The following is a 15,389-nucleotide window of genomic DNA, read 5'->3' on the forward strand; positions in this document are numbered from 1 at the left end:
CACGTATTGTATTCAATGCCGATGCAATTTTCGTGCTTCATCAACACTCTGTAGGTCCACAGATTACAGCATTCCTCCAGATGTGCTTCGGAAACTACTACTGGACTTCCTGGAATCGATCAAAGCGTAGACAGTTTGAGACAATTCTCCCATGGAGAAAAGTCCGCATGGTACTTATTGTATACAATTCCGATGCTATATTTGTGTTTCATCACCACTCTGTAGGTCCACAGATTACATAATGCCTCCAGATGTGCTTCGGAAACTACTACTAATCTTCCAGGGAACGATCAAATCGTAGACAGTTTGAGACATTACTCCCATGAAGAAAAGTCCGCATGGTACTTATTGTATTCAATGCCGATGCAATTTTTGAGCTTCATCAACACTCTGTGGGTCCACAGATTACAGAATTCCTCCAGATGTGCTTCGGAAACTACTACTGTTCTTCCAGGGAACGATCAAAGTGTAGTCAGTTTGAGGCATTACTCCCATTTAGAAAAGTCCGCATGGTACTTATTGTATACAATGCCGATGCCATATTTGTGTTTCATCACCACCCTGATGCTTCATATATTACAGATTGCCTCCAGATGTGCTTCGGAAACTACTACTGGTCTTCCAGGGAACGATCAAAGAGTAGACAGTTTAAGATATTACTCCCATGGAGATAAGTCCGCATGGTATTCATTGTATTCAATGCCGATGCAACTTTGTGTTTCATCAACTCTCTGTAGGTCCACAGATCACAGAATGCCTCCAGATGTGCTACGGAAACAACTACTGGTCTTCCAGGGAGCAATCAAATCGTAGACAGTTTGAGACATTACTCCCGTGGAGAAAAGTCCGCATGGAACTTATTGTATTCAATGTCGATGCAATTTTTGTGTTTCATCAACATCCTGTAGGTCCACAGATTCGTGAATGAACGCAGATGTGCTTTCGAAACTACTACTGGTCTTCCAGGGAACGATCGAAACGTAAACAGTTTGAGACATTACTCCCATGGAGAAAAGTTTGCTTGGTACTTATTGTATTCAATTCCGATGCAATTTTTGTGTTTCATCAACACTCTGTAGGTCCACAGATTACAGAATGCCTCCAGAAGCGCTTCGGAAACTACTACTGGTCTTTAATGGCACGATCAAAACGTAGACAATTTGAGACATTACTCCCATGGAGAAAAGTTTGCATGGTACTTATTGTATTCAATGACGATGCAATTTTTGTGTTTCATCAACACTCTGTAGGTCCACAGATTACAGAATGCCTCCAGATGCGCTTCGGAAACTACTACTGGTCTTTAATGGCACGATCAAAACGTAGACAATTTGAGGCATTACTCCCATTTAGAAAAGTCCTCATGGTACTTTTTGTATACAATGCCGATGCCATATTTGTGTTTCATCACCACTCTGAAGCTCCATATTTTACAGATTGCCTACAGATGTGCTTCGGAAACTACTACTGTTCTTCCAGGGAACGATCAAAGCGTAGACAGTTTAAGATATCAATCCCATGGAGATAAGTCCGCATGGTATTCATTGTATTCAATGCCGATGCAATTTTTGTGTTTCATCAACTCTCTGTAGGTCCACAGAACACAGAATGTCTCCAGATGTGCTTCGGAAACAACTACTGGTCTTCCAGGGAGCAATCAAATCGTAGACAGTTTGAGACATTACTCCCATGGAGAAAAGTCCGCATGGAACTTATTGTATTCAGTGTCGATGCAATTTTTGTGTTTCATCAACACTCTGTAGGTCCACAGATTACAGAGTGCCTCCGGTTGCGCTTCGGAAACTACTACTGGTCTTTAATGGAACGATCAAAACGTAGACAATTTGAGACATTACTCCCATGTAGAAAAGTCCGCATGGTACTTATTGTATTCAATGCCGATGCAATTTTTGTGTTTCATCAACACTCTGTAGGTCTACAGATTACAGAATGCCTCCAGATGTGCTTCGGAAACTACTACTAATCTTCCAGGGAACGATCAAATCGTAGACAGTTTGAGACATTACTCCCATGAAGAAAAAACCGCATGGTACTTATTGTATTCAATGCCGATGCAATTTTTGTGTTTTATCAACTCTCAGGAGGTCCACAGATCACAGAATGCCTCCAGATGTGCTTCGGAAACAACTACTGGTCTTCCAGGGAGCAATCAAATCGTAGACAGTTTGAGACATTACTCCCGTCTAGAAAAGTGCGCATGGAACTTATTGTATTCAATGTCGATGCAATTTTTGTGTTTCATCAACAACCTGTAGGTCCTCAGATTCCTTAATGCTCCCAGATGTGCTTTGGAAACTACTACTGGTCTTCCAGGGAAAGATCGAAACGTAGACAGTTTGAGACATTACTCCCATGGAGATAAGTTTACTTGGTACTTCTTGTATTCAATGCCGATGCAAAGTTTGTGTTTCATCAACACCCTGTAGGTCAACAGATTACAGAATGCCTCCAGATGAGCTTCGGAAACTACTACTGGTCTTAATGGAATCGATCAAATCGTAGACAGTTTGAGACAATTCTCCCATGGAGATAAGTCCGCAAGGTACGTATTGTATTCAATGCCGATGCAATTTTTGTGCTTCATCAACACTCTGTGGGTCCACAGATTACAGAATTCCTCCAGATGTGCTTCGGAAACTACTACTGTTCTTCCAGGGAACGATCAAATCGTAGACAGTTTGCGACATTACTCCCATGAAGAAAAGTCCGCATGGTACTTATTGTATTCAATGCCGATGCAATTTTTGTGCTTCATCAACACTCTGTGGGTCCACAGATTACAGAATTCCTCCAGATGTGCTTCGGAAACTACTACTGTTCTTCCAGGGAACGATCAAAGCGTAGTCAGTTTGAGGCATTACTCCCATTTAGAAAAGTCCGCATGGTACTTATTGTATACAATGCCGATGCCATATTTGTGTTTCATCACCACCCTGATGCTTCATATATTACAGATTGCCTCCAGATGTGCTTCGGAAACTACTACTGGTCTTCCAGGGAACGATCAGAGAGTAGACAGTTTAAGATATTACTCCCATGGAGATAAGTCTGCATGGTATTCATTGTATTCAATGCCGATGCAACTTTGTGTTTCATCAACTCTCTGTAGGTCCACAGATCACAGAATGCCTCCAGATGTGCTACGGAAACAACTACTGGTCTTCCAGGGAGCAATCAAATCGTAGACAGTTTGAGACATTACTCCCGTGGAGAAAAGTACGCATGGAACTTATTGTATTCAATGTCGATGCAATTTTTGTGTTTCATCAACATCCTGTAGGTCCACAGATTCGTGAATGAACCCAGATGTGCTTTCGAAACTACTACTGGTCTTCCAGGGAACGATCGAAACGTAAACAGTTTGAGACATTACTCCCATGGAGAAAAGTTTTCTTGGTACTTATTGTATTCAATTCCGATGCAATTTTTGTGTTTCATCAACACTCTGTAGGTCCACAGATTACAGAATGCCTCCAGATGCGCTTCGGAAACTACTACTGGTCTTTAATGGCACGATCAAAACGTAGACAATTTGAGACATTACTCCCATGGAGAAAAGTTTGCATGGTACTTATTGTATTCAATGACGATGCAATTTTTGTGTTTCATCAACACTCTGTAGGTCCACAGATTACAGAATGCCTCAGGATGTGCTTCGGAAACTACTACTAATCTTCCAGGGAACGATCAAATCGTAGACAGTTTGAGACATTACTCCCATGAAGAAAAGTCAGCATGGTACTTATTGTATTCAATGCCGATGCAATTTTTGTGCTTCATCAACACTCTGTAGGTCCACAGATTACAGAATGCCTCCAGATGTGCTTCGGAAACTACTACTGGTCTTCCAGGGAACGACAAAGCGTAAACAGTTTGAGGCATTACTCCCATGGAGAAAAGTCCGCATGGTACTTATTGTATACAATGCCGATGCTATATTTGTGATTCATCAACACTCTGAAGCTCCATATATTACAGAATGCCTCCAGATGTGCTTCGGAAACTATTACTGGTCTTCCAGGGAACGATCAAAGCGTAGACAATTTAAGATATTACTCCCATGGATAAAAGTCCGCATGGTATTTATTGTATTCAATGAAGATGCAATTTTTGTGTTTCATCAACTCTATGTAGGTCCACAGATCACAGAATGCCTCCATATGTGCTTCGGAAACAACTACTGGTCTTCCAGGGAGCGATCAAATCGTAGACAGTTTGAGACATTACTCCCGTGGAGAAAAGTCCGCATGGAACTTATTGTATTCAATGTAGATGCAATTTTTGTGTTTCCTCAACATCCTGTAGGTCCACAGATTCCTCAATGCCCCCAGATGTGCTTGGAAAACTACTACTGGTCTTCCAGGGAACGATCGAAACGTAGACAGTTTGAGACATTACTCCCATGGAGAAAAATTTGCTTGGTACTTATTGTATTCAATGCCGATGCAATTTTGGTGTTTCATGAACACTCTGTAGGTCCACAGATTACAGAATGCCTCCAGATGCGCTTCGGAAACTACTACTGGACTTCCTGGAATCGATGAAAGCGTAGACAGTTTGAGACAATTCTCCCATGGAGAAAAGTCCGCAAGATAGGTATTGTATTCAATGCCGATGCAATTTTTGTGCTTCATCAACACTCTGTAGGTCCACAGATTACAGCATTCCTTCAGATGTGCTTCGGAAACTACTACTGGTCTTCCTGGAATCGATCATCGCGTAGACAGTTTGAGACAATTCTCCCATGGAGAAAAGTCCGCATGGTACTAATTGTATACAATTCCGATGCTATATTTGTGTTTCATCACCACTCTGTAGGTCCACAGATTACAAAATGCCTCCAGATGCGCTTCGGAAACTATACTGGTCTTCCAGGGAACGATGAAAGCGTAGACAGTTTGAGGCATTACTCCCATGGAGAAAAGTCCGCATCGTACTTATTGTATACAATGCCGATGCTATATTTGTGTTTCATCCCCACTCTGAAGCTCCATATATTACAGAATGCCTCCAGATGTGCTTCGGAAACTGTTACTGGTCTTCCAGGGAACGATCAAAGCGTCGACAGTTTAAGAAATTACTCCCGTGGAGAAAAGTCCGCATGGAACTTATTGTATTCAATGTAGATGCAATTTTTGTGTTTCCTCAACATCCTGTAGGTCCACAGATTCCTGAATGCCCCCAGATGTGCTTGGGAAACTACTACTGGTCTTCCAGGGAACGATCGAAACGTAGAAAGTTTGAGTCATTACTCCCATGGAGAAAAGTCCCCACGGTACTTATTGTATTCAATGCCGATGCAATTTTTGTGTTTCATCAACACTCTGTAGGTCCACAGATTACAGCATGCCTCCTGATTTGCTTCGGAAACTACTAATGGTCTTCGTGCAATCGATCAAATCGTAGACAGTTTGAGACAATTCTCCCATGGAGAAGAAACCACATGGTACTTATTGTCTTCAATGCCGATGCAATTTTTGTGTTTCATCAACACTCTGTAGGTCCACAGATTCGTGAATGAACCCAGATGTGCTTCCGAAACTACTACTGGTCTTCCAGGGAGCGATCGAAACGTAGACAGTTTGAGACATTACTCCCATGGAGAAAAGTTTGCATGGTACTTATTGTATTCAATGACTGATGCAATTTTTGTGTTTCATCAACACTCTGTAGGTCCACAGATTACAGAATGCCTCCAGATGCGCTTCGAAAACTGCTACTGGTCTTTAATGGCACGATCAAAACGTAGACAATTTGAGACATTACTCCCATGGAGAAAAGTCCGCATGGTACTTATTGTATTCAATGCCGATGCAATTTTTGTGTTTCATCAACACTCTGTAGGTCCACAGATTACAGAATGCCTCCAGATGTGCTTCGGAAACTACTACTAATCTTCCAGGGAACGATCAAATCGTAGACAGTTGGAGACATTACTCCCATGAAGAAAAGTCCTCATGGTACTTATTGTATTCAATGCCGATGCAATTTTTGTGCTTCATCAACACTCTGTAGGTCCACAGATTACAGAATGCCTCCAGATGCGCTTCGGAAACTACTATTGGTCTTCCTGGAATCGATCAAAGCGTAGACAGTTTGAGACAATTCTCCCATGGAGAAAAGTCCGCAAGATACGTATTGTATTCAATGCCGATGCAATTTTTTTGCTTCATCAACACTCTGTAGGTCCACAGATTACAGCATTCCTTCAGATGTGCTTCAGAAACTACTACTGGTCTTTCTGGAATCGATCAAAGCGTAGACAGTTTGAGACAATTCTCCCATGGAGAAAAGTCCGCATGCTACTTATTGTATACAATTCCGATGCTATATTTGTGTTTCATCACTACTCTGTAGGTCCACAGATTACAGAATGCCTCCAGATGTGCTTCTGAAACTACTACTAATCTTCCAGGGAACGATCAAATCGTAGACAGTTTGAGACATTACTCCCATGAAGAAAAGTCCGCATGGTACTTATTAAATTCAATGCCGATGCAATTTTTGTGCTTCATCAACACTCTGTAGGTCCACAGATTACAGAATGAATCCAGATGTGCTTCGGAATCTACTACTGGTCTTCCAGGGAACGATGAAAGCGTAGACAGTTTGAGGCATTACTCCCATGGAGAAAAGTCCGCATCGTACTTATTGTATACAATGCCGATGCTATATTTGTGTTTCATCCCCACTCTGAAGCTCCATATATTACAGAATGCCTCCAGATGTGCTTCGGAAACTACTACTGGTCTTCCAGGGAACGATCAAAGCGTAGTCAGTTTGAGGCATTACTCCCATTTAGAAAAGTCCGCATGGTACTTATTGTATACAATGCCGATGCCGTATTTGTGTTTCATCACCACTCTGAAGCTCCATATATTACAGATTGCCTCCAGATGTGCTTCGGAAACAACTACTGGTCTTCCAGGGAGCAATCAAATCGTAGACAGTTTGAGACATTACTCCCGTGGAGAAAAGTCCGCATGGAACTTATTGTATTCAGTTTCGATGCAATTTTTGTGTTTCATCAACACTCTGTAGGTCCACAGATTACAGAGTGCCTCCGGTTGCGCTTCGGAAACTACTACTGGTCTTTAATGGAACGATCAAAACGTAGACAATTTGAGACATTACTCCCATGGAGAAAAGTCCGCATGGTACTTATTGTATTCAATGCCGATGCAATTTTTGTGTTTCATCAACACTCTGTAGGTCCACAGATTACAGAATGCCTAGAGATTTGCTTCGGAAACTACTACTAATCTTCCAGGGAACGATCAAATCGTAGACAGTTTGAGACATTACTCCCATGATGAAAAGTCCGCATAGTACTTATTGTATTCAATGCCGATGCAATTTTTGTGCTTCATCAACACTCTGTAGATCCACAGATTACAGAATGCCTCCAGATGTGCTTCAGAAACTACTACTGGTCTTCCAGGGAACGATCAAAACGTAGACAGTTTGAGACATTACTCCCATGGAGAAAAGTCCGCATGGTACTTATCGTATTCAATGCCGATGCAATTTTTGTGTTCCATCACCATTCATAAGCTCCATAGATTACAGAATGCCTCCAGATGTGCTTCGTAAACTACTACTGGTCATCCAGGAACGATCAAAGCGTAGACAGTTTGAGACATTACTCCCATGGAGAAAAGTCCGCATGGTACTTATTGTATTCAATGCCGATGCAATTTTTGTGCCTCATCAACACTCTGTAGGTCCACAGATTACAGAATGCCTCCAGATGTGCTTCGGAAACTACTACTGGTCTTCCAGGGAACGATCAAACCGTAGACAGTTAGAGGCATTACGCCCATGGAGAAAAGTCCGCATGGTACTTATTGTATACAATGATGATGCTATATTTGTGTTTCATCACCACTCTGAAGATCCATATATTACAGAAAGCCTCCAGATTTGCTTCCAAAACTACTACTGGTCATCCAGGAACGATCAAAGCGTAGACAGTTTGAGACATTACTCCCATGATGAAAAGTCCGCATAGTACTTATTGTATTCAATGCCGATGCAATTTTTGTGCTTCATCAACACTCTGTAGATCCACAGATCACAGAATGCCTCCAGATGTGCTTCGAAAACAACTACTGGATTTCCAGGGAGCAATCAAATCGTAGACAGTTTGAGACATTACTCCCATGATGAAAAGTCCGCATGATAATTATTGTATTCAATGTCGATGCAATTTATGTGTTTCAACAACATCCTGTAGGTCCACAGATTCCTCAGTGCCCCCAGATGTGCTTTGGAAACTACTACTGGTCTTCCAGTGACCGATCAAGGCGTAGACACTTTAAGACATTACTCCCATGGAGAAAAGTCTGCATGGTACTTATTGTATTCAATGCCGATGCAATTTTTGTGTTTCATCAACATCCTGTAAGTCCACAGATCCCAGAATGCCTCGAGATGTGCTTCGGGAACTACTACTGGTCTTCCAGGAAACGATCAAAACGTAGACAGTTTGAGACATTACTCCCATGGAGAAAAGTCCGCATGGTACTTATTGTATTCAATGCCGATGCTATTTTTGTGTTTCATCACCACTCTGAAGCTCCATAGATTACAGAATGCCTCCAGATGTGCTTCGGAACCTACTACTTTATTCCAGGGGACGATCAAATCGTAGAAAATTTGAGACATTACTCCCATGGAGAAAAGTCCGCGTGGTACTTATTCTATTCAATGCCGTTGCTATTATTGTGTTTCATCACCCCTCTGAAGCTCCATATAAATCAGAATGCATCCAGATGTGCTTCGGAAACTACTACTGGTCTTCCATGGTACGATCAAAGCGTAGACAGTTTAAGACATTACTCGAATGGAGAAAAGTCTGCATGGTACTTATTGTATTCAATGCCGATGCAATTTTTGTGTTTCATCAACTCTCTGTAGGTCCACAGATCACAGAATTCCTCCAGATGTGCTTCGGAAACTACTACTGGTCTTCCAGGGAGCGATCAAATCGTAGACAGTTTGAGACATTACTCCCATGGAGAAAAGTCTGCATGGAACTCATTGTATTCAATGTCGATGCAATTTTTGTGTTTCATCAACATCCTGTAAGTCCACAGATCCCAGAATGCCTCGAGATGTGCTTCGGAAACTACTACTAGTCTTCCAGGGAACGATCAAAACGTAGACAGTTTGAGACATTACTCCCTTGGAGAAATGTCCGCATGGAACTTATTGTATTCAATGCCGATGCAATTTTTGTGTTTTATCAACACTCTGTAGGTCCACAGACTACAGCATGCCTCCAGATGTGCTTCGAAAACTACTACTGGTCTTCCTGGAATCGATCAAAGCGTAGACAGTTTGAGACAATTCTCCCATGGAGAAAAGTCCGCATGGTACTTATTGTATTCAATGCCGATGCAACATTTGTGTTTCATCAACACTCTGTAGGTCCACAAATTACAAAATGCTTCCAGATGTGCTTCGGAAACTATTACTGGTCTTCCAGGAAACGATCAAAGCGTAGACAGTTTGAGACATTTCTCCCATGAAGAAAACTCCGCATGGTACTTATTGTATTCAATGCCGATGCAATTTTTGTGCTTCATCAACACTCTGTAGGTCCACAGATTACAGAATGCCTCCAGATGTGCTTCGGAAACTACTACTGGTCTTCCAGGGAACGACAAAGCGTAAACAGTTTGAGGCATTACTCCCATGGAGAAAAGTCCGCATGGTACTTATTGTATACAATGCCGATGCTATATTTGTGAATCATCAACACTCTGAAGCTCCATATATTACAGAATGCCTCCAGATGTGCTTCGGAAACTATTACTGGTCTTCCAGGGAACGATCAAAGCGTAGACAGTTTAAGATATTACTCCCATGGAGAAAAGTCCGCATGGTATCTATTGTATTCAATGAAGATGCAATTTTTGTGTTTCATCAACTCTATGTAGGTCCACAGATCACAGAATGCCTCCATATGTGCTTCGGAAACTACTACTGGTCTTCCAGGGAACGATAGAAACGTAGACAGTTTGAGACATTACTCCCATGGAGAAAAGTTTGCTTGGTACTTATTGTATTCAATGCCGATGCAATTTTTGTGTTTCATCAACACTCTGTAGGTCCACAGATTACAGAATGCCTCCAGATGCGCTTCGGAAACTACTACTGGACTTCCTGGAATCGATCAAAGCGTAGACAGTTTGAGACAATTCTCCCATGGAGAAAAGTCCGCAAGATACGTATTGTATTTAATGCCGATGCAATTTTTGTGCTTCATCAAAACTCTGTAGGTCCACAGATTACAGCATTCCTTCAGATGTGCTTTCAAAACTACTACTGGTCTTCCTAAAATCGATCATCGCGTAGACAGTTTGAGACAATTCTCCCATGGAGAAAAGTCCGCATGGTACTAATTGTATACAATTCCGATTCTATATTTGTGTTTCATCACCACTCTGTAGGTCCACAGATTACAGAATGCCTCCAGATGCGCTTCGGAAACTATACTGGTCTTCCAGGGAACGATGAAAGCGTAGACAGTTTGAGGCATTACTCCCATTTAGAAAAGTCCGCATGGTACTTATTGTATACAATGCCGATGCCATATTTGTGTTTCATCACCACTCTGAAGCTCCATATATTACAGAATGCCTCCAGATGTGCTTCGGAAACTGTAACTGGTCTTCCAGGGAACGATCAAAGCGTCGACAGTTTGAGGCATTACTCCCGTGGAGAAAAGTCCGCATGGAACTTATTGTATTCAATGTAGATGCAATTTTTGTGTTTCCTCAACATCCTGTAGGTATACAGATTCCTGAATGCCCCCAGATGTGCTTGGGAAACTACTACTGGTCTTCCAGGGAACGATCGAAACGTAGACAGTTTGAGACATTACTCCCATGGAGAAAAGTCCCCACGGTACTTATTGTATTCAATGCCGATGCAATTTTTGTGTTTCATCAACACTCTGTAGGTCCACAGATTACAACACGCCTCCTCATTTGCTTCGGAAACTACTAATGGTCTTCGTGCAATCGATCAAATCGTAGACAGTTTGAGACAATTCTCCCATGGAGAAGAGTCCACATGGTACTTATTGTCTTCAATGCCGATCAATTTTTGTGTTTCATCAACACTCTGTAGGTCCACAGATTCGTGAATGAACCCAGATGTGCTTTCGAAACTACTACTGGTCTTCCAGGGAGCGATCGAAACGTAGACAGTTTGAGACATTACTCCCATGGAGAAAAGTTTGCATGGTACTTATTGTATTCAATGACTGATGCAATTTTTGTGTTTCATCAACACTCTGTAGGTCCACAGATTACAGAATGCCTCCAGATGCGCTTCGAAAACTACTACTGGTCTTTAATGGCACGATCAAAACGTAGACAATTTGAGACATTACTCCCATGGAGAAAAGTCCGCATGGTACTTATTGTATTCAATGCCGATGCAATTTTTGTGTTTCATCAACACTCTGTAGGTCCACAGATTACAGAATGCCTCCAGATGTGCTTCGGAAACTACTACTAATCTTCCAGGGAACGATCAAATCGTAGACAGTTTGAGACATTACTCCCATGAAGAAAAGTCCTTATGGTACTTATTGTATTCAATGCCGATGCAATTTTTGTGCTTCATCAACACTCTGTAGGTCCACAGATTACAGAATGCCTCAAGATGCACTTCGGAAACTACTATTGGTCTTCCTGGAATCGATCAAAGCGTAGACAGTTGAGACAATTCTCCCATGGAGAAAAGTCCGCAAGATACGTATTGTATTCAATGCCGATGCAATTTTTTTGCTTCATCAACACTCTGTAGGTCCACAGATTACAGCATTCCTTCAGATGTGCTTCAGAAACTACTACTGGTCTTCCAGGGAACGATCAAAACGTAGACAGTTTGAGGCATTACTCCCATGGAGAAAAGTCCGCATGGTACTTATTGTATACAATGCCGATGCTATATTTGTGATTCATCAACACTCTGAAGCTCCATATATTACAGAATGCCTCCAGATGTGCTTCGGAAACTATTACTGGTCTTCCTGGGAACGATCAAGGCGTAGACAGTTTAAGATATTACTCCCATGGAGAAAAGTCCGCATGGTATTTATTGTATTCAATGCCGAAGCAATTTTTGTGTTTCATCAACTCTCTGTAGGTCCACAGATCACAGAATGCCCCCATATGTGCTTCGGTAACAACTACTGGTCTTCCAGGGAGCGATCAAATCGTAGACAGTTTGAGACATTACTCCCGTGGAGAAAAGTCCGCATGGAACTTATTGTATTCAAAGTAGATGCAATTTTTGTGTTTCCTCAACATCCTGTAGGTCCACAGATTCCTGAAAGCCCCCAGATGTGCTTGGGAAACTACTACTGGTCTTCCAGGGAACGATCGAAACGTAGACAGTTTGAGACATTACTCCCATGGAGAAAAGTTTGCTTGGTACTTATTGTATTCGATACCGATGCAATTTTTGTGTTTCATCAACACTCTGTAGGTCCACAGATTACAGAATGCCTCCAGATGCGCTTCGGAAACTACTACTAATCTTCCAGGGAACGAGCAAATCGTAGACAGTTTGAGACATTACTCCCATGAAGAAAAGTCCGCATGGTATTTATTGTATTCAATGCCGATGCAATTTTTGTGTTTTATCAACTCTCAGGAGGTCCACAGATCACAGAATGCCTCCAGATGTGCTTCGGAAACAACTACTGGTCTTCCAGGGAGCAATCAAATCGTAGACAGTTTGAGACATTACTCCCGTCTAGAAAAGTGCGCATGGAACTTATTGTATTCAATGTCGATGCAATTTTTGTGTTTCATCAACAACCTGTAGGTCCTCAGATTCCTTAATGCTCCCAGATGTGCTATGGAAACTACTACTGGTCTTCCAGGGAAAGATCGAAACGTAGACAGTTTGAGACATTACTCCCATGGAGATAAGTTTACTTGGTACTTCTTGTATTCAATGCCGATGCAATTTTTGTGTTTCATCAACACCCTGTAGGTCAACAGATTACAGAATGCCTCCAGATGAGCTTCGGAAACTACTACTGGTCTTAATGGAATCGATCAAAGCGTAGACAGTTTGAGACAATTCTCCCATGAAGATAGGTCCGCAATGTACGTATTGTATTCAATGCCGATGCAATTTTCGTGCTTCATCAACACTCTGTAGGTCCACAGATTACAGCATTCCTCCAGATGTGCTTCGGAAACTACTACTGGACTTCCTGGAATCGATCAAAGCGTAGACAGTTTGAGACAATTCTCCCATGGAGAAAAGTCCGCATGGTACTTATTGTATACAATTTCGATGCTATATTTGTGTTTCATCACCACTCTGTAGGTCCACAGATTACATAATGCCTCCAGATGTGCTTCGGAAACTACTACTAATCTTCCAGGGAACGATCAAATCGTAGACAAATTGAGACATTACTCCCATGAAGAAAAGTCCGCATGGTACTTATTGTATTCAATGCCGATGCAATTTTTGGGCTTCATCAACACTCTGTGGGTCCACAGATTACAGAATTCCTCCAGATGTGCTTCTTAAACTACTACTGTTCTTCCAGGGAACGATCAAAGCGTAGTCAGTTTGAGGCATTACTCCCATTTAGAAAAGTCCGCATGGTACTTATTGTATACAATGCCGATGCCATATTTGTGTTTCATCACCACCCTGATGCTTCATATATTACAGATTGCCTCCAGATGTGCTTCGGAAACTACTACTGGTCTTCCAGGGAACGATCAGAGAGTAGACAGTTTAAGATATTACTCCCATGGAGATAAGTCTGCATGGTATTCATTGTATTCAATGCCGATGCAACTTTGTGTTTCATCAACTCTCTGTAGGTCCACAGATCACAGAATGCCTCCAGATGTGCTACGGAAACAACTACTGGTCTTCCAGGGAGCAATCAAATCGTAGACAGTTTGAGACATTACTCCCGTGGAGAAAAGTACGCATGGAACTTATTGTATTCAATGTCGATGCAATTTTTGTGTTTCATCAACATCCTGTAGGTCCACAGATTCGTGAATGAACCCAGATGTGCTTTCGAAACTACTACTGGTCTTCCAGGGAACGATCGAAACGTAAACAGTTTGAGACATTACTCCCATGGAGAAAAGTTTGCTTGGTACTTATTGTATTCAATTCCGATGCAATTTTTGTGTTTCATCAACACTCTGTAGGTCCACAGATTACAGAATGCCTCCAGATGCGCTTCGGAAACTACTACTGGTCTTTAATGGCACGATCAAAACGTAGACAATTTGAGACATTACTCCCATGGAGAAAAGTTTGCATGGTACTTATTGTATTCAATGACGATGCAATTCTTGTGTTTCATCAACACTCTGTAGGTCCACAGATTACAGAATGCCTCCAGATGTGCTTCGGAATCTACTACTAATCTTCCAGGGAACGATCAAATCGTAGACAGTTTGAGACATTACTCCCATGAAGAAAAGTCAGCATGGTACTTATTGTATTCAATGCCGATGCAATTTTTGTGCTTCATCAACACTCTGTAGGTCCACAGATTACAGAATGCCTCCAGATGTCCTTCGGAAACTACTACTGGTCTTCCAGGGAACGACAAAGCGTAAACAGTTTGAGGCATTACTCCCATGGAGAAAAGTCCGCATGGTACTTATTGTATACAATGCCGATGCTATATTTGTGATTCATCAACACTCTGAAGCTCCATATATTACAGAATGCCTCCAGATGTGCTTCGGAAACTATTACTGGTCTTCCAGGGAACGATCAAAGCGTAGACAATTTAAGATATTACTCCCATGGAGAAAAGTCCGCAAGATACGTATTGTATTCAATGCCGATGCAATTTTTTTGCTTCATCAACACTCTGTAGGTCCACAGATTACAGCATTCCTTCAGATGTGCTTCAGAAACTACTACTGGTCTTCCAGGGAACGATCAAATCGTAGACAGTTTGAGGCATTACTCCCTTGGAGAAAAGTCCGCATGGTACTTATTGTATACAATGCCGATTCTATATTTGTGATTCATCAACACTCTGAAGCTCCATATATTACAGAATGCCTCCAGATGTGCTTCGGAAACTATTACTGGTCTTCCTGGGAACGATCAAGGCGTAGACAGTTTAAGATATTACTCCCATGGAGAAAAGTCCGCATGGTATTTATTGTATTCAATGCCGATGCAATTTTTGTGTTTCATCAACTCTCTGTAGGTCCACAGATCACAGAATGCCTCCATATGTGCTTCGCAAACAACTACTGGTCTTCCAGTGAGCGATCAAATCGTAGACTGTTTGAGACATTACTCCCGTGGAGAAAAGTCCGCATGGAACTTATTGT

This window comes from Schistocerca gregaria, chromosome 10 (assembly GCF_023897955.1).
Source record: "Schistocerca gregaria isolate iqSchGreg1 chromosome 10, iqSchGreg1.2, whole genome shotgun sequence".
NCBI classification, from domain to species: domain Eukaryota; kingdom Metazoa; phylum Arthropoda; class Insecta; order Orthoptera; family Acrididae; genus Schistocerca; species Schistocerca gregaria.